Source organism: Perognathus longimembris, chromosome 13 (genome assembly GCF_023159225.1).
Source record: "Perognathus longimembris pacificus isolate PPM17 chromosome 13, ASM2315922v1, whole genome shotgun sequence".
NCBI lineage: Eukaryota > Metazoa > Chordata > Mammalia > Rodentia > Heteromyidae > Perognathus > Perognathus longimembris.
This window is the reverse complement of record NC_063173.1, coordinates 55,449,512-55,472,364: the sequence shown is the minus strand read 5'-3', so window position 1 is coordinate 55,472,364 and position 22,853 is coordinate 55,449,512. Positions and strand designations below refer to the sequence as shown.

At 40.7% G+C, this 22,853-nt stretch overlaps 1 pseudogene; it reads left to right on the top strand.

Moving 5' to 3' along the window:
• Nucleotides 1-3,105: 3,105 nt before the first annotated feature.
• On the top strand, nucleotides 3,106-4,343 carry LOC125362613 (annotated as a pseudogene).
• Nucleotides 4,344-22,853: the final 18,510 nt, after the last annotated feature.

Here is a 22,853-nt window from a genome sequence, read left to right as displayed (position 1 = left end):
CTTTACCATTGCCTTTAGCATCCAAATCTTTACTGCTCAAACAGTCATTTACAGTACAGCTTTGTGGCACAAAATAATCATTTAATGAATATTTGGTTCATGATTGCAACTAAGAGGATCAAGAATTTGATAGATTACCAATGCCAAGGAATTCATTGTGAACAACAAAATTGTCATTTTAGCCTATATGAGAAGTCAAGGAAGCAGTGACATGGCTACCACAAAATTCAAACCTTCTCATGTATCCATTGACATATGAAGCATTTTACAAGTTAAATATTTGGGTGTTTTCACCAACCGAGATGAAAACTGAAATAAAATAAATTTGTAATAAAAAAAACATCCAAAATAAATCACCTTAGCACCATATTCTGTTTTCAAACTGATGAAGTTTAATACCATTTAATCAATATATCTAGCGTTAGTAAGAGTTGCAATACATAAATAAAATAGGTGCAAATATGCACCAATCTCCACTGACAATCGAATTATGAGAACATTATCGGTTGGCACATATATCACTTCATCCAGATTGCTCGGCTGAGCCTGCGAGTCCCAGGCTCTGAAATCAGCTCTGCGTGAACCGAGGCAGCCACCACGCGCCCTCAACACAGCGCCTTCCCACCCCGCACATGGAGGCGCGGAGATGCCACGCGAGTGCACAGCATGGAAAGCGCACTGCGCATTGGCGCTTCCTTCCTTCACCTTGAACCTCAAATCTTGTCACAACCTGATGCGCTTTTGAAGTCTCGGTCACTAATCTGACAACAGCCAAGACGGAAGTGAGAGGAAGTCATAACAGTGGATTTGATTGCAAATTATCAAGTAAAGGAGCCATCGGTGTGCGTGCGTGTGCTCCTGCATACACGTACATGTGCATTGTTCTACTCACACAATTCCTACTGGAATTTACCTCTCACAGCAAAACCTAGAATGTGGAGGAACTTTCCTAAGCCCAGCATGGGCTCCACACAGCCGGGTCTTCCTGGGACTCCGCTCTCAGGCCTCTCTCTCTGGATGGGGAATTTTCAGCACGAAACACTTTGCTTCTGAGAGAAAATTTTTGAGATGGAGACCCACGCTAGATTTGCACGGATTCCTGTTGCTGGTGGCCCAAAGAACCACCATGGTCCCTGCTTCCCACAAAGTTCTGTGCAGCCCGGCCATGTCACCTTCGCATTCAGGCTTCGTTCTCAGTGGCGTCTGCATCTGACAGGTGAAGTCCTCACTTGAGGCTGTCCAGAGTGTTTCAGTGCTTTCCATGCTGCGTGCAGTGGCGAGTACTGCACGGTTAAGCACCCACTTTCCATCCTGTGCACCATGTGTTAGGAGTTCAGGATGGGAGAGCAGCCTGAGGCTCTGCTCCGATCCTCTGTTCTGCTGTGAAACTGCTGTCCCCGGAAGGGAATGGAATGTAGAGCTGCCTGCAGCCACGCGGCATAGGCCTCCCTGCCCCACGCGGCCATCGCAAGCAGGAGTTGCTGGGCTTTGCAGGAGATGATGCAGAGAGTCATTAGATTACCCAGAGCAAGAACCGGACGTGGAGGGCAATGAGTCCCCAACACAGTGACCTTCCAGACTGGGGAGGGACTGTGACGGCTGCAGACAATGGGCACCAAGAAGGATGATGAAAGACAGATTTCTCACAATTAGCTAGGAGGGAAAGGGCACTCAGGCCGATAGAAATTGTCAGTGGCTTCTAGAAGACCTGTGTACACATTCAGAAAAAATGCAAACAAGATGTCTGAAATCAGGAATCTTCCAGCTGACCCTGACTTAGAATCTTTGACGTTGTGTACCATCTTTAATTTTATAGCTTGTGACTGGAACATTTTCTTCTTGAACTGTCCTTTCATTTAAGGATATTAATCCAATCCTTTGCAATTATTAGCCTTTAAGTATCCCTAACCTATCTAATATTATGAGTGAACTTATCTTAGCAGCCTTCCAATTGTAGATGTGCCCACGTTACACTGGAATTTCTAGGCATTCCTCTCTTGTTACCCTCCTTTAGTATGGGAGCTATTCAGTATAAATTGAGTAGAGTGATTTTAGATACTCTTTTATTTACTCTTATTTTACAGTATGATTTTCCACACATTTAAAGATTTCTATTTGCATAAATTAGTGGTCTTAGTGGGATTTGCTGTAACATTTACATACATACACAAGTTTTATCCTGGTCGATCTCACACCTGCCATCTCTTCCCATCATATGACTTCTTTCGTTCCTTAAAGCAATCCCAACAGGCCTCATGGTTCTGTTTTCATTCATGCACATTCACTCTTATCCACCCTTTCTGTTGGCCTTCTCCCAACCTCTGGTACCACATTAATCCATAGAGCCTGTTTTATTTCCCTGTCAGTTTTTTTTTTCACCATAATTAGTTGTACCAAAAGTTTTCACCATGGCAATTATCACATGCATATACAAAAATTTAGTCAAATCCCCCCTCATCTATTTTTCCCCTCTCTCCTTTGCCTTCTCTCATCCTTCTCTAGAGTTTCAACTATTTATCTTGTGCCACCTACATCCATGAAATGCACTACAACTGCCAGCGAGGATGCGGGAGAATGAACTCTGAGATAAAGCAGATACATGAACAATTGGCTCTGAGAAAACTGTTACCTGTATACATGAAATGTAACCTAGACCTCTGTGTCTTACCTGATGCAGAGCACAATGTTCTCAGTCTCCTGAGTGAGCATTTGGAATGAGTTCCTCTCACTGGCACAGAACACAGTGCTGTCATTACATGCTCCCCCTCCAGCCCAACTTCCCTAGTGTTTGAACGCCTCAGCCTATCCACATCTGACCTTCCCTCTTCACCTCTCTGAGCCGAATCCTGCCCAGACACCATGGCAGGATGTCCTCTGCCTCTCGGACCACGAATTCTTTTCTGACACCTGGAGTCGCTCCCAGGGAGGAGCCAGGGTCGCCCCGCTACCCTCCGCTGCTGCCTGAGTGCTGCCCTAGAGCCGGCTTTGGGCTCTGCTCCGCCCGAGCTGCGAGCTCCCCGCATGTCCGCCTAGTTGCAGAAAAGAATAAAAGAATCAGGAAAAGGTGGAGATAAATGATATTCAGTAGCCAAACCATGAATTGACACCAAAAGGAAATGCACAATTTTGAGGACGAGTTAACGTGTCCCATTTCTTACAGTATCTTTGAAGATCCTCGTGTATTACCATGTTCTCATACATTTTGTAGAAATTGTTTGGAAAACGTTCTTCAGGCATCTGGTAATTATTATATTTGGAGACCTTTGTGAATTCCACTCAAGTGCCCTAATTACAGAAGTATTACTGAAATTGCTCCAAGTGGTATTGAATCTTTACCTGTTAATTTTGCATTAAGGGCTATCATTGAAAAGTATCAGCAGGAAGACCATCCAGATATCATCACCTGCCCTGAACACTATAGGCAACCATTGAATGTTTATTGTCTGCTGGATAGAAACTTAATTTGCTGTCATTGCCTAACTATAGGTCAACATCATGGTCATCCTATAGATGACCTTCAGAGTGCTTACCTGAAAGAAAAGGACACACCTCGAAGTTTGCTTCAGCAGCTTACTGATGCATTTTGGACAGATATTACTTGCCTTATTGAAAATCTAGAAGAACAGAAATCCCATTCATAGAAAATGGTCCAAAGTGACACAGAAGTTGTTCTCCAGTATTTTAAGGAGCTTACTGATATATTAGAACAGAAAAAGAAGAATTTTCTAACTGCTCTCTGTGATGTTGGCAATTTGATGAGTCAAGAAATACTCCTCAGATCGAAAGATTGAAAGAAATACAAGAACAGCAGCTTGAACTGGTTACCATGACCACATCTTTACAAGATGAATCTCCACTTAAATTTCTAGAACAAATTGATGATGTTCGCCAATGTGTGCAGATCCTAAAAGAAAGACCACTTCGTGATGTCCAACCTGTTGAAATTCAGCCTCGGGTAAGCAAAGTGCTAAAAGAAGAATGGAAGAGAACGGAAATTGAAAATAAGGAAAGCTTTTATTCCTGAAATGAGGATGTCTTTTAAAAGGGTACCCTGTTCCTGGCCTGATAAGGATGAAAAAGAGATTGAGCTTTTGAAGATTTTAAATATTGCTATAGTCACTCTGATTTCAGTGATATTAATGTTGATACTCCTTTTCAACCATCACATAATAACCTTCTTAAATAAAATAACTTCAATATGTTTTCTGAAGTCTCTTTGTCTATTTACCATATTTTATCTAATACTTTGCATGATTTACAAAATATACTATGTCACACATTACTTTTTAAAGCAATTCATGTGGAAAGTAGTTTATCATTGGAAACGTAAATATGATTTGTGAAATGAGTTTATTTAGGTACAGCAGAGGCTAACTACTGATAATGGAGACTAGGGTAGCTAAAGTAGCAAACTAAACTTTCATAGACTTGCAACAAATATAAATATATAGAAATACATTAAATCTTCTGTGTTTCTGATGGGACAGTAACTTTTTGGGGTGGGGGCAGTACCTGAGTTTGAACTCAGGGCCTTGCTAGGCAGGTGCAATACTACATTAGGTGCTATGCCATTTGACCCATGCCTCCAGACCCGGCTTGAATTGGATACAAATTATGTGCTAGTTAGAAATAAGCCAGTATCTGACAAATATCTAGTAGTTAATTCAGTAATACATCCCATTTTTACTGGTGTAAGAGGTTGATAATGTGCTACTATGACATTTGTCTTTTACCATAAGGTAATAGTTTTGTCTTTGTGCTTCATGTTTTTGTAATATTTTGGTGAAAAAAATGGCAAAATCTTAGGTGTACAGGCTTGCATTTTGAAGTAACTTGAAAGTTTTTAAATGGGTGAATAGTGGTGTTAGATTTTTTTTCCATAAGATACGATTTTTTATTCTGTTTTCAAATCAGTTCCTTCTAAAATATTTGTCTACTATTAAAATTTAAAGTTTAAATGCAAATACATTGAATATTAACATTCTAAACCAAAATTTAGACAAAGCTAATATTTTCATTCAATTTTTAACTTTCATCTTTTTTGTTTTCTTTTTTTCGCTTGCTTTTGTTTTTTCTTTTTCTTTTCTTTTTTTTTTTCAAATTTTTATTATCAAACTGATGTACAGAAAGGTTACAGTTTCATACGTTAGGCACTGGATACATTTCTTGTACAGTTTGTTACCTTGTCCTTCATACCCCCCTCCTCCCCCTTTCCCTTCCCCCCCCCCCCCCCACGGAGGTGTTCAGTTCACTTACACCAAACAGTTCTGCAAGTATTGCTTTTGTAGTTGTTTGGCTTTTTTTACCCGGTGTCTCTCAAAATTGGTATTCCCTTTCAATTTCCTACTTCCAATACCAGTATACACGGTCTCCAATATACTCAGATAAGATTACAGAGATAGTGTAGGTACAACCACAGAAAGGTGATACAAGAACATCACCAATAATAGAAGCTACAGATACACATAGGACATTGAAAATAGTTACAACTGTTTCCTAACATGGAGTTCATTTCACTTAGCATCATCTTATGTGTTCATAAGGGTATACCTATTGGGCCTTGTGATGCTCTGCTATGACTTGCCTAAACCTGTGCTAATTATTCCCAATAAGGGAGACCATAGAGTCCATGTTTCTTTGGGTCTGGCTCACTTCACTTAGTATAATTTTTTCCAAGTCCTTCCATTTCCTTACAAATGGGACAATGTCATTCTTTCTGATAGAGGCATAAAATTACATTGTGTATATGTACCACAGTTTCCTGATCCATTCGTCTACTGAGGGGCATCTGGGCTGGTTCCAGATTCTCGCTATGACAAATTGTGCTGCAATGAACATTGTTGTGCTGGTGGAATTACTGTGATTTTGTTTGTGGTCTTTTGGATAGATACCCAAAAGTGGGGCTGCTGGGTCATAGGAGAGTTCTATATTTAGCCTTCTGAGGAATCTCCACACTGCTTGCCAGAGTGGCTGACCCAGTTTACATTCCCACCAACAATGAAGTAGGGTTCCCTTTTGGCCACATCCCCTCCAACAATTGTTATTGTTAGTTTTCTTGATATATGACATTCTAACTGGGGTGAGATGGAATCTCAATGTTGTTTTGATTTGCATTTCTTTTATGGCCAGTGATGTAGAGCATTTTTTCATATGTCTCTTGGCCATTCTCATTTCTTCATCAGAGAAGTCTCTTTGTAAGTCTTTAGCCCACTTGATGAGGGGGCTATTGGTTCTTTGTGGTTTCGTTTTGGAAAAAGGCAAATTTTTTTGTTCTGCATATATTTTAGAGACGAGGCCTTTGTCCGTTGAATGGCTGGTAAGGATCTTCTCCCAGTCTGTGGGCTTTCTGTTTATCTTGCAAACTATGTCCTTTGCCGTGCAGAAGCTCTGCAGTTTGATGCAGTCCCATTTGTCCAACCTTTCTTTGATTTGTAGCCTTTCTGGGTCTTTGTTAAGGAAGTTCCGTCCTGCGCCCAGGAGCCCAAGTGTTTCTCCTCCTCCTTCCTTTAGTGTTTTTAGGGTATCTGTTTTGATTTCAAGGTCTTTAATCCATTTGGATTTGATTTTGGTGCAGGGTGATATATAAGGATCCAGTTTTAGTTTGTTGCATGTGTTGAGCCAGTTTTGCCAGCACCACTTGTTAAAGAGGCTATCTTTCTTCCATACTATTGTTTTAGCTCCTTTATCAAAGATTAAGTAGGCGTGGTTTTGTGGGTTCATTTCTGGGTCTTCAATTCTGTTCCATAGGTCTTCAGGCCTGTTCCGGTGCCAATACCAAGCTGTTTTTATTACTATAGCTTTATAATACAGCTTGAAGTTGGGTATTGTAATTCCTCCAGCGCTGTTCTTTCTGCTTAGGAGGGTTTTTGCTATTCTAGGTCTTTTATTGTTCCATATGAATTTCTGGATTGCTTCCTCTATTTCATTAAAATATGGTGTTGGGATATTAATGGGTATTGCATTGAATTTGTAGATAGCCTTTGGCAATATTGCCATTTTGATTATATTAATCCTCCCAATCCAGGAGCATGGGAGGTTTTTCCATTTCCTTAGTTCTGACTTAATTTCGTTTTTCAAGTTTTCAAATTTCCCATCAAAGAAGTCTTTCACTTCTTTGGTTAAGGTTATTCCCAGGTATTTTATGTTTTGGGCTGCTATTGCAAAAGGAGTTGCTTTCCTGATTTCAGCCTCGGTCTTCGGGTCGTTAGCATAGAAAAGGCGGTTGATTTTTGAAGGTTTATTTTATATCCTGCAACTTTGCCAAAGCTTTGGATCAGCTCTATTAGCTTGAGGGTAGAGTCTATGGGATTCTTTAGGTATAGGATCATGTCATCTGCGAAGAGAGAAAGTTTAACTTCATCTTTTCCTATTTGGATCCCCTTTAAATTTTCTTCTTGCCTAATTGCTCGGGCTAGGAATTCTAATACTATGTTGAAGAGCAGGGGAGAGAGTGGACATCCCTGCCTTGTTCCTAATTTTAAAGGGAATGGCTTTAGTGTTTCACCATTTAGAGTTAGTCATAAACTGCCTTGATTATATTGAGGAATGTTCCCTGGAATCCCAGTTTTTCCAGGGCTTTTAGCATAAATGGGTGCTGGATTTTATCAAACGCTTTTTCCGTATCCAGAGATAAAACCATGTGGTTCTTCAGCTTGCTCCGGTTGATGTGGTGGATTACATTAATTGACTTGTGTATATTAAACCAACTTTGCATCCCTGGGATGAATCCAGTTTGATCGTGGTGTATGATTTTTTTGATGACCTGTTGAAGTCGATTGGCCAGAATTTTGTTGAGAATTTTTGCGTCTATGTTCATCAGGGAGATCGGTCTGTAGTCCTCTTTCCATTATGAGTCTCTGCCTGGTTTTGGGATGAGGGTTATACTGGCTTCATAGAATGAGTATGGTAGTGAACGTTCTCTTTCAATTTCATTGAAGAGTTTGAGAAATATTGTTGTGAGTTCTGTTTTGAAGGCCTTGGAGAATTCTGCAGTGAATCTGTCTGGACCTGGGCTTTTCTTGGATGGGAGATCATTTATTGCCGTTTCTATTTTAATACTGGATATGGGTCTGTTTAGAAGGTTTAAATCTTCATGGTTGAGTTTGGGGATATCAATTTTTTCTAGGAAATCATCCATTTCTTCCAAGTTCTCGAATTTGTTGGCATAATGGTTTGCAAAATTGTATTATTTTCTGAATTTGGGTTATTTCTGTGGTGATGTTACCTGTTTCATCTCTTATCTTGTTTATTTGAGTGTGCTGCCTTCGTTTTTTGGTCAGGTTTGCCAGGGGTCTGTCTATCTTGTTGATTTTTTTCAAAGAACCAACTCTTTCTTTTGTTGATTCTTTTAATGGTTTTTTTCATCTCTAATTGATTTAATTCTGATTTGATTTTAATTATTTGCTTCCGTCTATTGACTTGGGGTTTGGCTTGCTGTTCTCTCTCCAGTAAATTAAGGTGCTTCCTTAAATTACTGAGTTGCTGTTTCTCCAGTTTGTTGATGTATGTACTCAGAGATATAAATTTTCCTCTGAGTACTGCCTTTTCTGTGTCCCAAAGGAGCTGGTACTTTGTGTCCTCAACTTGGTTGAATTCCATAAACATTTGAATTTCTGTTTTAATTTCTTCAATGACCCACTGATGGTTCAGCAGCGTGTTTTTTAGTCTCCATGAAGTGTAGGATTTTCTGTGGTGGCTGTTTGAGTTGAGCTCTAATTTTATTCCATTGTGGTCTGAGAGAATGCAGGGAATGGTTTTGATACTTCTGAATTTGTACAGATTTTCTTTGTGCCCTAAGATGTGATCTATTTTGGAGAATGTTCCATGTGCTGCAGAGAAGAATGTGTATTCTGTTGTTGCTGGGTGTAATATTCTGTAGATGTCGGTTAAGTCTAGTTGGTCTATGAAATTATTAAGATCTGTGGTTTCTTGTTCAGTTTTTGGCGTGTTGATCTGTCCAGAGGTGATAGTGGAGTGTTAAAGTCCCCAACTATCAATGTGTTTGGGTCTATGAGTGTTTTTAGAGTCAGTAGTGTTTGTTTGATGAAGTTGGGTGCTCCTGCATTTGGTGTGTAGATATTTAGGATGGTTATATCTTCCGGTAGGAGAGATCCTTTTACTAGTATGTAGTAGCCTTCTTTGTCTCTTCTTACCTTTTTTAATTTGAAGTCAATTTTGTCTGATACTAGGATTGCAACTCCAGCCTGCTTATGGGGGCCATTTGCTTGATAGATTTGACTCCAGCCTTTCACTTTTAGAAGATGTTGACTTTTGCTGGATAGATGTGTCTCTTGGAGGCAGCAGAAAGATGGATCTTGATTTTTGATCCAACTTATGAGCCTATGTCATTTGATTGGAGAATTAAGTCCATTAATGTTGACAGTTAGGATTGAGAGATGATCGTTTGTTCCTTTCATTATCACTATCTTGTTTAAAGCGGTGTCTTCCCATTTCTTGATCTGATGTTTACTATTTACGGTTCATTTCTCTGTCTGTATTGGGATCTTGATTATTTTCCCTGTGTAGTACATCTTTGAGGATTTTGTGTAAAGCTGGTTTTGTGGAGATATATTGTTTCAGTTTTTCCTTACTGTGGAAGACTTTTATTTGACCTTCGGCTATGAATGAGAGTTTGGCTGGGTACAGAATTCTTGGTTGGTAGTTATTTTTATTTAGTGTTTGGTATACTTCATTCCAGGCTCTCCTTGCTTTCATGGTCTCTGCTGAGAAGTCTGGGGTAATTCTGATTGCTTTTCCTTTATATGTGATTGTTTTCTTCTCCCTAACAGCTTTAAGGATTCTTTCCTTGTACTCTACTGATCCTGTTTTGATCACAATGTGTCCGTGGGATGTCCTATTCTGGTCTGGTCCGTTTGGGGTTCTAAATGCTTCTTGTATCTGTATAGGCCTTTCCTTTTGGATATTTGGGAAGTTCTCAGCTAATATTCTGTTAAATAGATTGCCTATCCCATTAACTTCTTTCTCCAAGTTTTCCTCAATACCTATTTTTCTTAAATTGGGCTTCCTGATCGTGTCTTGAATCTCGTGTAGCCATCTGTTTGGTTGATTGGACTGGATTTGTATTGATTTTTGATCTTTGTCCATAGAATCTAAGGAATCTTCAGCTGCTGAGATTCGATCCTCTGCTTCAGTTAGTCGGGACTGTAGGCTAGCTACTTGATTTCAATCTCTTTTTCTTCTGACTGGTCTTTCCTGATGATTTCCATGTCATTTCTTAGGTCTTGTATGGACTTCTTTACATCATTAACTTCATTACTTTGGTTTTGATTGTTGTCTCTCAGATCTTTAAGCTGGGTAGCTATCTTTTCATTTGACTCTTGAAGTTCATTTATCTTTCTATTTGTGGATGCCATTGGTGTTAGATTTTTTCACAATTGGGCAGAAAATAAGTGATGCAGGACTACCTAAAGAGGTTTCACACATTTCATGTTTTTCCAGCACATTTTAGGTAACTAAGTGCAAGGTGTTTATCAACATTCATTCCAAGTGAAATAACTCACTGCTTTTGGATATTGCATGAGGGAACTATTTTTTTTTTGCCAGTCATGTGGCTTGAACTCAGGGCCTGAGCACTGTCACTATTTTCTTTTTGCTCAAGGCGAGCACGCTGCCACTTGAGCCACAGTGCCACTTCTATATATGTGGTGCTGAGGAATCGAACCCAGGGCTTCCTCGAGTATAGGAGGTAAGCACTCTTGCCACTAGGCCCTCTTTCCAGCCCCAACAATGACTTCTTGCCATGTTTTATAGTTTATATAAACAGGGATTGTATTTGGAAGCAGCTTGAGTTTTCCAGCCTGAGGCATGAAATCCTTGTGCCTCCAGGAATTTGTCAGCCTGGGCAACAGACTTTTTCTCAAAAAGGGGGTTGAGGTAGAGCCCTAGCTTGAGTGTATTCTACCCAGTAAACAAAAGATTGCATTTTTGATTTGTTAGTGTTGTCAGTTCAGTCAGTTCTTGGACAAATTTCTAGGAGTTATATGTGACATTCCCAACATACTTTGATAGAATCCATTAGTAAACTACTTGACTTCCTACTTGGTGTTCATTCGCTCTGCATCAGCAGAAGTACTAACAATTAATCTTACATTCCTGAACTTTTAAGAGACACTGTAGTTCTAACTGGAATTGGGACACAGTAGGATTTTTTGCTCATTGTCCATGAACTAAGTTGGTTTGCTTTTGTAAGCCCCAAATCGGTAATTTGGATATGCTCTTGGGCTCAAGCACACATTCATTTAAAGTGATTAGATAAAACTGTATCCAGGGAACTACTTCTTAAGGTCTTGCTGATCTGATCACTTAAGATTATAGCAAAGTCAACTTATGATCGGATCCAGACTAGCACAATTATGTCAACTTTTTAAAGGGTGTAATGGAAATGTTAAGGCATACTGTATAGCTTTAGATTGGAGTTGTACTATAGATTGGAATTTAGATTGGAGTTGTCACTATAGAAGTATGTTTTTGAAAACTAAATGTACTTAGTCGCATTGAATGTTAGCTACTTTGTCAAGACCTTAATCCGATTTCTGAGGAAGGCATTAACTTCAAAGTGATATGAAACCATGTATGTGCTTAGGTTTTTTTTTTAGCATTTCTTGCAGGTAAGATATATAGATAAGATCAGAGTATATACCTGTTGATATCATTTTAGGATTGACAGTATTTTAAAACTGAAGTGATTTGAGAACTTTTGAAGCTGATCCTTAATCACGCTGTTATGTACTTCATCAGGATGAGATTGTAAAGTCCATCATCCTGAACTTTTATGTGTAATGAAGGTTTAATTAATTCTTTTTATTTTATTTGTATTTAATGGCTTGATAAGATGCTAATTCAGGAGTGGTAGTTTTGCATTTTTCATATGGGTTCTGGACATTTCAACTTTAAAATTTAGTGCCATGCTCTATGTGTATTAAAATGTAACTTCATGGGCTGGTAATGTGGTAAAGTGCTTGCCTAGCATGCATAAGTCTCTGGGTTTGATTCCTTGGTACCACATAAACAGAAAAGGCCAGGTGGCTTATAATAAGACTTAAAATGATTAAAATGAAAAATAAAGAATTCTTTTCTGTGATTTATTTTGATTGGTTGATTCATTTTTTGCCGGAGTCAGCCGGTAGTGAAAGGGAATTCTGAATGGGGTGCAAGGGGGAGGATTAAAGAAAAGGAAAAATACAAGACAAGGGAAAAAAGACAAGAGACAAAGATGAGGTCCAGGAGGTCTGCAGCTCAAGATCGTAACTCAAGACTGCAGCCCTGTTTTTTCTTAACTTCCAGCTTATATGCAGTTTGAAAACCAGGAAATAGCATAGGCTTAAAATTCCAGAACAGAAAAAGGCTTGGAGTTAGCAATACCCGACATAGCTAAGACAGGATGAGGTTGCTTAACATAAGAATGGACTCCAGAGCAATATCTGATGGTAGCTAAGACAGGATGAGGTTGGTTAACGTAAGAATGGACTCTGGCCGACATAGTAAAGCATTTCCGAATTTCCATTAAGCCATGTCCTTCCAGTCCTTGAAAACACAGCCAGAGGTCAGGAAGAATTTAGCTGCTGCTTAACTCCCATCATCTACACCATCTTTGTTTAAAGAAGTGAAGCTGATTGTCCTAGGTTGGGTGGGTTGCCTTGTCAGCCTTACCGGTCATGGGGAACTTCTTCAGAGCAAAGCTGAGGCCCTGTCTTAGGTTGATCAGACCGGGACCCCCCCTCTTACCCGTCACTGGCTGCAGTTCCTCTCAGGGGAAACTCATTTACTTGGAGCTTGATCTTATGCAACTGGCTGGCTAAACTCATAAAAGAGTTTAGCAATAAATGTACACTGCAAGGAAGGCATAGGAAAACCATGAGCAAAAGTATCCCTGGGCCAAGCAATGTCATTAGCAGCCCCTTAACATTAGTCAAGAAAGGGATATACTGTTGAAGTTGTTCAAACAGTATTTTTGCTGTTTTTGCCACTTCAGAGTCCAGAGGCAGAGCTTGTTCTAGTCCAGCTATTTTCCTATGGAGTTGAAAGAGATCTAAGGACAAATTATTATGGTGCCAAATACCATTAAGATGTGCTACAACTTGTTCCCAAGGATAGCTTGACCCATTATATTTATGGAGGGTCACACAAATAAAGTCATACCCAGCAAGGCAGCGCACCCGTTGCAAGGTTTGTAAAGCACAAATTTGTTATCCCAGAGACAAGATTCATACAATGCTTCTAATTTTTGTTCTACCTTATCATCAATCCTGCCTTGAAAGTGCAAGGCTTGTGTAGTAGTATGAGCAAGCTGATTAACATAGTGAGCTGACTGCACACTTTGTGTCAAAGCCACAGTAGCTGCTGCAGCAGAGGCAGCTAAGGAAATAAAGCCTACAATGCCTGCTACCAATAGCCCTATAAATCGTCTAGGGCACATGAGCTCTTTTAAATGTTTTAACACTTGAATACCTGTTTCTACATACCAAGCTTCAGATATGTTCACAGGAAGCATGACAAATGGAGGCTGCTTAATAACAATTACAGAATCAGTAAGACCACTATACAAGCAATTTGTAAAAGAACAGTTACAACAAGTAACATTGAAATACATAGCACCTATAGAAATATTAAAAGGTCCATACATAATGGCATAAGGAGGTGTTACACAAGTCATAATATTTTTTTTTGCCAGTCCTGGGCCTTGGACTCAGGGCCTGACCACTGTCCCTGGCTTCTTTTTTGCTCAAGGATAGCACTCTGCCACTTGAGGCACAGCACCACTTCTGGCCATTTTCTGTATATGCGGTGCTGGGAAATTGAACCCAGGGCTTCATGTATTCAAGGCAATACTCTTGCCACTAGGCCATATCCCCAGCCCAACTCATAATATTTTTTAAAGAAGAAGAAGTGGGCCAAGAGATATTATTTAGGGCAGCCACTAACATCCAGACATGACGTTGAGGGTGTCCATTCATCCACCACAGACCTGGGTTGTACTTGGTGAGATTGGCTCCTGACAAGTCCATCAATTGAGAATTAGTTCCTGAAATTTTTGTTACAAAAGGATGTTCATGTCTACACTTTATGGGGTGCAGTTCTCCAGTGGATTCTACAATTTGACAAGAATTGATGGAGGGAGGTATTATGAAGGACGATGTGGAATTAGCATGTACAGGAAACCCAGTAGAAAATGAAGTCATTCATATATTATATACTTGACTGTTATCATAAATCCAAATTCTATGTTTTATGGATTGCATTACAGTGCAGCCTGGAATATGACTGTTGGAGTCAGTTGTGAAACATAAAGGAGTTCCAATGCCAGAAGCTGTAAAGTCTCCCATTTTAATGTGTTGGACAAAAGGATCTGGAGCTGTACCATATGCTGATCTGTTGACATGGACGAACACCTCAGCTCCTTCCCGTGTCACAGGGTTTACAATTGGTAGATCTGGCACATAAGTCCAGTGAGTTAGCGCTTGTGCCATTCTGATGAGCTTCCACAATCCGAACACAGCGCTCAGGTAGCCAGCGGGCGTCATTTTCATCCTGTGAAAAAACACAGACATGTCTTTGACCCCATGTCAATATTGGATTGGACCCGGGCCAAGCACCTGTTAAAGGATTTTTCCACTTAACTTGGGCAAAAGCTCTTTGCTCTCTCTTTTCCCAGAACTGCTGTGCTGCGGAAAGGCCATTATAGTCCAAATTTAATAAATTTAGTATGAATAAAGCATGAGAAAGAATATTAACAGGAGAGAGGGGGTATAATCCCAGCCCCTTTTAATTTAGAAATTTAGTGTTTTAACAAACCGTTGGCCCGTTCAACAATTCCTTGACCTTGAGGATTATAGGGAATTCCTGTAGAGTGAACAATTTGGTAAGATTTGCAAAAAGTTTGAAAAGCTCGTTCGACATATCCCGGACCATTATCAGTTTTAATATGTTTAGGAAGTCCCATAGTAGCAAAGCAGGGTAAGGCATGGGAGATCCAATGTTTGCTAGCTTCCCCAATAAGAGGAGTAGCCATAATAAAATTACAGTAGGTGTCTACGGTAACATGGACAAAGCAGAGCCATCCAAAAGAGGGTATGTGTGTAACATCCATTTGCCAAACATGGTTGGCCACTAAACCTCGAGGGTTAATGCCATTGGAGGGCACAGGTAGGAAGGTAGTACAGTTGAGACAAGTTTTTACAATTTGACGAGCAGCCTCACATACAATATGAAAATGCTGATGTAAGGCACAACTGTTTTGATGGTGGGCAGCATGTGATTCCTTTGCTAAGTCAATCTGAGTGAGAAAAAATTGAGTAACCTCATCTGTGATAGCATTGCCCTCACTTAATGGTTCAGGAAGCTTAGTATGAGCGGGTATAAATCCAAAAAACCACAGACAGGTGTGAGAGTGAAGAAGAAGTTGTATCTGGTGAAAAAGAGTTTGGCTAGTGGAATTAGCTGTTCCAAGAAAAGAGACAGTTTCAATGAACTGAAGGGCTCAAATAACATAATGACTCTCCGAATATAAATTAAAAGCTTTAGTAGGTAAAAGTCTAAGGGCCTGTAAAACTGCTTGGAGTTCAACTTCCTGGGCAGAAGAAAGACCAGTGTCCCGGGGCTGGGAATATGGCCTAGTGGCAAGAGTGCTTGCCTCCTACACATGAAGCTCTCGGTTCGATTCCCCATCACCACATATATGGAAAACGGCCAGAAGGGGCACTGTGGCTCAGGTGGCAGAGTGCTAGCCTTGAGTGGGAAGAAGCCAGGGACGGTGATCAGGCCCTGAGTCCAAGGCTCAGGATGTCCAAAAAAAAAAAAAAGAAAGAAAGAAAGAAAGAACGAAAGAAAGACCAGTGTCCCTAGATTTAGTTTCACCATCAATAGTAAGAGCGGCGGTTCCATTAGAAGATCTGTCTGTAAACACCAAGGCAGCCATAGAAAGAGGTGATAGAGATACAACCTGAGGAAATATAAAGGTGTAGGAAGAGGCAAAGTGAAGTAATTTGTTGGAGGGATAATGATGTGAAATTGTGCCCATGAAATTGGCCCAAGCAATGGCCCAGGAATCACAATGAGTATAAAGCCATTCTTGCTGTTGTAAAGTATAGGGGATATAAATAACCGGTGGATCTCGTCCAAGATACTTACAAGATTCCACACGGCACATATGGACTAAGGTGGCCACCAATTCATAATAGGGAGTTAACACTTTTGAGGGAGTAGCAGGCAAGGAAAGCCATAGAAGGGGTTCCTTAATCCAGAGGACAGCTGTTGGAGAATGAGGTATAGTTAAAATATATGCTTCCCAAGGGGCTGAGTAATCAATATAATTTACATGCTGGGAAGAAATGGCAGAATTTACTATGCTTAAGGCTTTAGCTGCTTCAGTTGTCATAGGGTCAGGGTCCCCCTTTAATAGATCAAATAAGGGTTTTAATTCAGCTGTGGATAATTAAAGATAAGGGCGAAGCCAATTAATATCTCAGAGAAATTTTTGAAAATCATACAAAGTATGCAAATGAGAGGTCTTAATCTATAATTTCTGACTAGAAAAATAATAAGGGCCTAAAATATGACCGAGATAAGTATACAGATGATGCTCTTGCATCTTTTCACTAGCTATTATTAACCCAAAAGAGGTGAGATCTTGTTTTAATTGTCCAAAAGCTTGGCGTACTACTGCAGGGTTTAGATGAGCTAATAAAATATCATCCATATAATGAATAATATAAACAGAAGCAAAATTTTTGTGAGTAGAAGAGAAAGCCTTTGCTACAAAGCTTTGGCATAAGGTGGGGCTATTTGCCATGCCTTGAGGCAACACTAGCCAATGGTATCGTTTCATCGGTTCTTTAAAATTAGTTGAAGGGACACTAAATGCAAAGCGTTTGCAATCTTGAGGAGCAAGGGGTATGGTATTTGGTATGAAAACAATTTTAAGTAAATTACTATTTTGTATGTGTTTTGAGGAATTGCCATAGGAGATGGCAAACCTGGTTGTAATGCCCCCATAAGTTCCATTGTGGCATTTACTCATCAGAGATCCTGAAGAAATCTCCATTTACCAGATTTATTTTTAATAACAAAAATAGGTGAATTCCATGGGGAAGTAGAAGGAGCAATGTGGCCCAAGTCCAGCTGCTCCTGCACCAGCTGTTGGGTGACAATAATCTTTTCAATTGTTAGGGGCCACTGATCCACCCACACTGGAGCCTCTGATAACCATGTGATAGGATCGGCATAAGGGACAGGATGAGCAGCAACCCCCATTAAAAATATCCCAGCCCTTGTCTAGAAGATCGGGGCTGAGCTTGAATGGGTTCTCGAATTCCTTGTTGATGAATTCCCAATCCTCCTGAAGGCAGTAGCCCTTGACTTAAGAGTTGTCGAGTTATTGCGTCACTTGGGCTAAGCAAATAAACTCCCATCTTTTCCAAAATATCCCTCCCCCACAAATTTATGGGCAAATGATCCAATACATAAGGTTGGAAAGTCCCAGAATGGCCCTCACCATCTCTCCAGGTAAGGATGGCACTGCGTCTTGTTGGGGATCTGTGGCATGGCCAATCCCCTGTAAGGATGTGAGAGATGCAGTAAGGGCCAGTGGGAAGGCCAATGTCTCTTGGCTATCACAGACACATCTGCTCCTGTATCTAATAGGCCTTGGAAGGGCTTTTCTTGTATATAAATTGTAAGCTCGGGCTGTTCCCATTTTATGTTTTGAACCCAAAATATGTCTGAAGACCCAAATCTCCTTTCTCCCCTAGGGTTTGTAGTGGCTGAAGCACCAACTGAAATTAAATGAACAAGGATGAGCTGAGCAATTCTTTGTCCTGCAGGGATAAAGATAACACTAGCAGGTGCTGAAGCCATGATTTTTATTTCTCCAGTATCGTCCTGATCTATCACTCCTGGAAAAATATTTAGGCCCCTCAGTGCAGAGCTGCTGCGGCCTAACGGTAAGCCAACAGATTCCCTCGGCAGAGGGCCAATGACTCCTGTAGGGAGGGCCTGGACTCCCATTTCCGGAGTCAGTACTGTGCAGGAGGAGGAACAGAGGTCCAGTCCTGCACTCCCTGGTGTTGCTCAGAGGAGACGGGAAACTCATTGTTGCTGCAGGTTGTTGAGGGCTAGGCTTGAGGTTGGGGGAAGGAAGGAGCCACCCCAAAATTATTCAGTGGGGCCAGGGGCTGGCCCCTGGCCAGTTTCCCAAAATAGGGCAGCCAGAGTTATTCAAAGTAGATCTGCAATTCTTAGCCCAATGCTTCCCCTTTTTACAATGGGGACAAATTCCAGGCATAGCTCTCCTTTTCTGATTAGGGCAGTGAATCATTAAGTGGTCCGTTTGTCCACAGGAAGAACAGCTGCCGGGAGACCCAGCAGTACGTAGATGTCCCCTCCCCTTTCCCCCTGTACGGGGACACATAAGAACTCAGTTACAGTCTGCCCTCAGAGCACTGCAGCCAGGGTGAGGCCCTGCATATAGGATGGACTAATGTCTGCACAAAGCCAAATATAGTCAGTTATTCCTCCCTTTTCCTTAAACCTGATGGCCGCTTGGCAAGCAGCATTAGCATTTTCATATGCCAATTGTACAAGAACCTTGCCAGCATCCTCATCTTGGATCAAACGGCCTGTTGCTTCCAATAATCGAGAGACAAAATCTTGATAAAGTTCATCTGGTCCCTGTCTAATTTTAGAAAGGTCTTCAGTCTTACTAGAGTTAGGGAGTCTATTCCAGGCACGTTTAGCAGCAGCACTGATCTGACCATAAACGTCCGGAGTGTAATCTGAGTCTGGGTGTCATTGTAATCACCTTCCCCAGTGAGCTCTGCAAATGTAGCAGGAACATCATTAGCCCTGTTGGCCTCTGCTGTGGCCTGACACTGTTCTACAAATTCAGACTTCCACAATAAGTAATCTCCTCCACTAAGACAAGCCCTAGCCAACTGTTTCCAATCATTTGGGCATAAAGCTTCAGTAGCCAAAGTTTCAAGAATGACTTGAGTAAACGGCGCTGTAGGGCCCTATTGAGCACAAGCACTCTTTAGATCTCTTATTTGTTTAAATGGCAAAGGCTGATGAAATCTTTTACTGTCTTCATCCTCCCTTACAGGGAATAAATGAAAACCAGAAATGTCCTCCCCTCTTTGAGCAGCCTTGGCCAAGGAGAGTTGCAGGGCACTACGCTTAGGGGTGAGATTAGAACTTGTCCCAAAGGGGAGTTCACCATTAGGAGGGCCAGGCACCTTTAACAGCACAGGCTGAGATGGTACTGGCTGTAAGACAATAACAAAATGAATAAATAAATAAAAGATAGAAAAAGGATAACTGGAGTCTCATAGTTAACCCTCCAGAATGAATACCAGAAATTCACAATTTACAATTGGTCAAGTGGCAATTATATTTAAATAATTGAGTGGAAAAAATCTAATAACAGGGTAAATCCTGAACATTACTGAGCACCAAATCAGTTTAACAAAATAAATACTAAGTAATAGCATTACAGAGCATATAGAGAAACGCACTGCCAACAGCAGAAAAAGGAGCATCACAAACAGTTTAAATCCACTTCCATGGATATGCATATACTTGAAGTTAGGAAAACGTAACTTTCCTTCTGTACATGGCAGAATATCATTGTACATTTGTTTGTGGGGTTTGAACCCAGTGCCTCTGGCCTGCATTGAAGCAATGCCTGTGACTTTCAGGAAGGACCTCTGACCTTTGCCCCCCACTGACCTCTGAGATCCTATTCAATATGGCCTCTGGCACAGCTAATATGCTAGGCAGGGGCCACCATTCTGGCTTCTGTGATCCTATTCAGTATGGCCTCCAGCATGAGTAGGAGGCTGGGCAGGTGCCACCATGCTGGCCTCTGTTAGGATTTCAGTTCTGAATTGTGGAACTAACGTGCCCGAGCATGAACCACCAGAAAACCGCAAGTGGCACTGTGGCTCAAGTGGTAGAGGACCAGCCTTGAGATGAACAGCTCAGGGACAGCACCCAGGCGCTGAGTTCAAGCACCAGGATGAACAGGTTGCAACTGCGGACAAGGCAGTAACAGAGACCAGGCCATGGAATGGAGGTTTGAGGCACCAGGGGCCTGAAGCCTTCCGCCAGCTCCCGGCGCCCAAGGTCCAATTTACGAGATATTTCTTGAGGAGAGTAGTGTCCTATGAGGAGAAAGTGAGGTCATAATGTCCTGAAGTCCCAAGCACCAATCACGTGATAGAGTCTTATTCAACTGATAAATGACTTCTTTATGTGAGAAGCAGAGGTAAGCAGTAAGTGACTTACAATTTGCTTTTGTCTATTCCAAAGCTTCCAGAAAGCTTGGGGTTGAATTAGCCTACACCCAGGATGGAAATCTGAATTTGTATCAAGGCAGGACTGGTGGACCTTTTTAGGAGATGTTCAGTGTTCTGAGAACTCATGCTGGGAAGGAGGCATTTGGGGCTCACAGCTAGGCTTTTGGGGACTCTCATACCAACAAACACAAAAAGGGAGGATATTTTAGTTTACTAATGATCCAGAAATCACAGAAAAGAATTTTGAGGTAACTCATAACAATATAAACTTTTAGTTCAAAGTCTGGGATATTCAAAAAATGAAGTGGCATATTACAGGAAGATTCATGATTCCATAGTGCTCATTTATGTGTTATGTATTTTAAAAGTTAAATAATTGGGAAGGGGGGATGAAGAGAGCATATGTGGAGGCATCTTGAGAAAATCCACAAAATATTCTTTGAATGTTTGGAGGGAAGAAGGCTAAGGAGGTGTGCTATATGGGGTGAGCCTATGCAAAGTCCACTGTTCATACACACAAAATTCTCACAGGGAAACTCCTTTGCATTATTGATGCTTGCAAAAGACAAAAATAATATTATTAAGTAATAGTTTTCACTGGATACAATAAATGTGATCATACTTCACAGTTCACATTGAATAGTATTAAACATAAAATGTGACAAGACCACATTCTGATCATATTGATGTATTTTAGTGACCATATATATATTATATATAATTATTTTATCAAACATATAATTAGCAAACTCCACGACATATTTTGTTAATGTATCCCTCCTTCTCTGCCAACCCTGTGTGAGTCACACCCTTCAGTTCTTCAGGGCATTGAGTGAGCAGATCTAGCCCCTGCCCTCCTCTACACCACCTGTTCCTCTACATTCATTTCTTGTTCATTCTCAAAGTTAAAAAGTGACTCTACATTTGAGAAAGGGTCATTAAGTATCTGAGATTATTACCTTGAGCTTACGCATCAAAGCCTGGCAAGAGGTCTTGTAATGTCTAAATCTTTATTTTGTGCTCTATCCCAGGAGGAAGAAAAAAGTCATTCATGCTTCATTCCTTCATTCACCTCTGAATTGCCAATTATGTCTTCTAACATTGTGCACTGTCTTCCTCTTAAGTACAAAACTCAGAGTTTAGGGACTGTTCATATGCCTGTAAATTGACTTCATGTGTCATCTGTCATCACTGGATTCTTCTTGTTACCAAGATATAGCAAGCTACATAAAATAATAAAAACCAAGAGAACCTACAAGGGAAATGATTACCTTTTTATAAAAATTTGTTTTACAAATTCAAACTTTTTTTACCAGTCCTTGGTCCTGGCTTCCTTTTGCTCAAAGCAATCACTGTGTCACTTCAGCCACAGCGCCCCTTCTGGCTGTTTCCTATATATGTGGTGCTGGGGAATTGAACCCAGGGCTTCATGTATATGAGGCAAGCACTCTTGCCACCAGGCCATATTTCCAGCCCTCAAACTTTGAAAAAAAATTGTATGCCAAGTGATATACATGGGCAGCTCAACAGTCCCTCAAGAAAGGTAAAGCAACTTTATTTATCTATCATCATAGCAATGAGTTAACACCCAACTTGAACTCCAAAAACTACAGCAGGGCTCCCAAACATTGCAACAAGAGCTACTTAATGCAACCTTCAACATCTTTAAAGATCTGGTTTAAGAGATGAAAAAAGACTTCTTAAAGTTAAATGGTAGCGTTTTGCTACTGTCGTGCAATGCCAAAAATAAAATGCTTTGACCATGGATGAAACAAGCCTCTGGCTCTGCTACTAACATATCACTGACAGTGTCCGGCTGGCAAACACACTAGCTGTATCTCTCTCTCTCTCTCTCTCTCTCTCTCTCTCTCTCTCTCTCTCTCTCTCTCTCCCACCCCCGCTTCTTTCTGAACCTGAAGTCTGAAAAAGAAAGTATTGTGGGTGGCAAAGACAGTTTAGGACACCCTCTTAAAATGCATGCTTACAAAAAAATGTGAAGACTCTATGATTAAATCAACTCATAGCAGATTCGGTACACATTGTGAGTCAAAATGCACCACTTTTGCTGTAAGAAGGGAATTGATCTTTTGTAAACCCCACGTAGAGTAATTTCTCTCTTCAACCAGGAGGAAAAGTGAACACGATATGTAACAGTTGCTATATTTAGGGACTGGGAATATGGCCTACTGGTAGAGTGCTTGTCTTGTATATCTAAAGCCCTGGGTATGATTCCTCAGTACCACATATATAGAAGAAGCCAGAACTGGTGCTGTGGCTCAAGACGCAGAGTGCTAGCCTTGAGCAAAAACATTTAAAAAAAACAAAAACAAACAAACAAACAAACAAAAAATGCCAAGGGCACTTCTTAAGCCTTGAGTTTAAGCCTCAGGACTGGCAAATAATAGCTGCTATAGTTACTGTCTTTTGTCTAGACTGCACATGAGTTTAGAAATGGTTAAATCCTGTATGCACAAACTATACTTCACATGAATTAACATTGTTAGCATCAATATCAAAGCAGCTATGGAGGGACTAAGGGTGAAC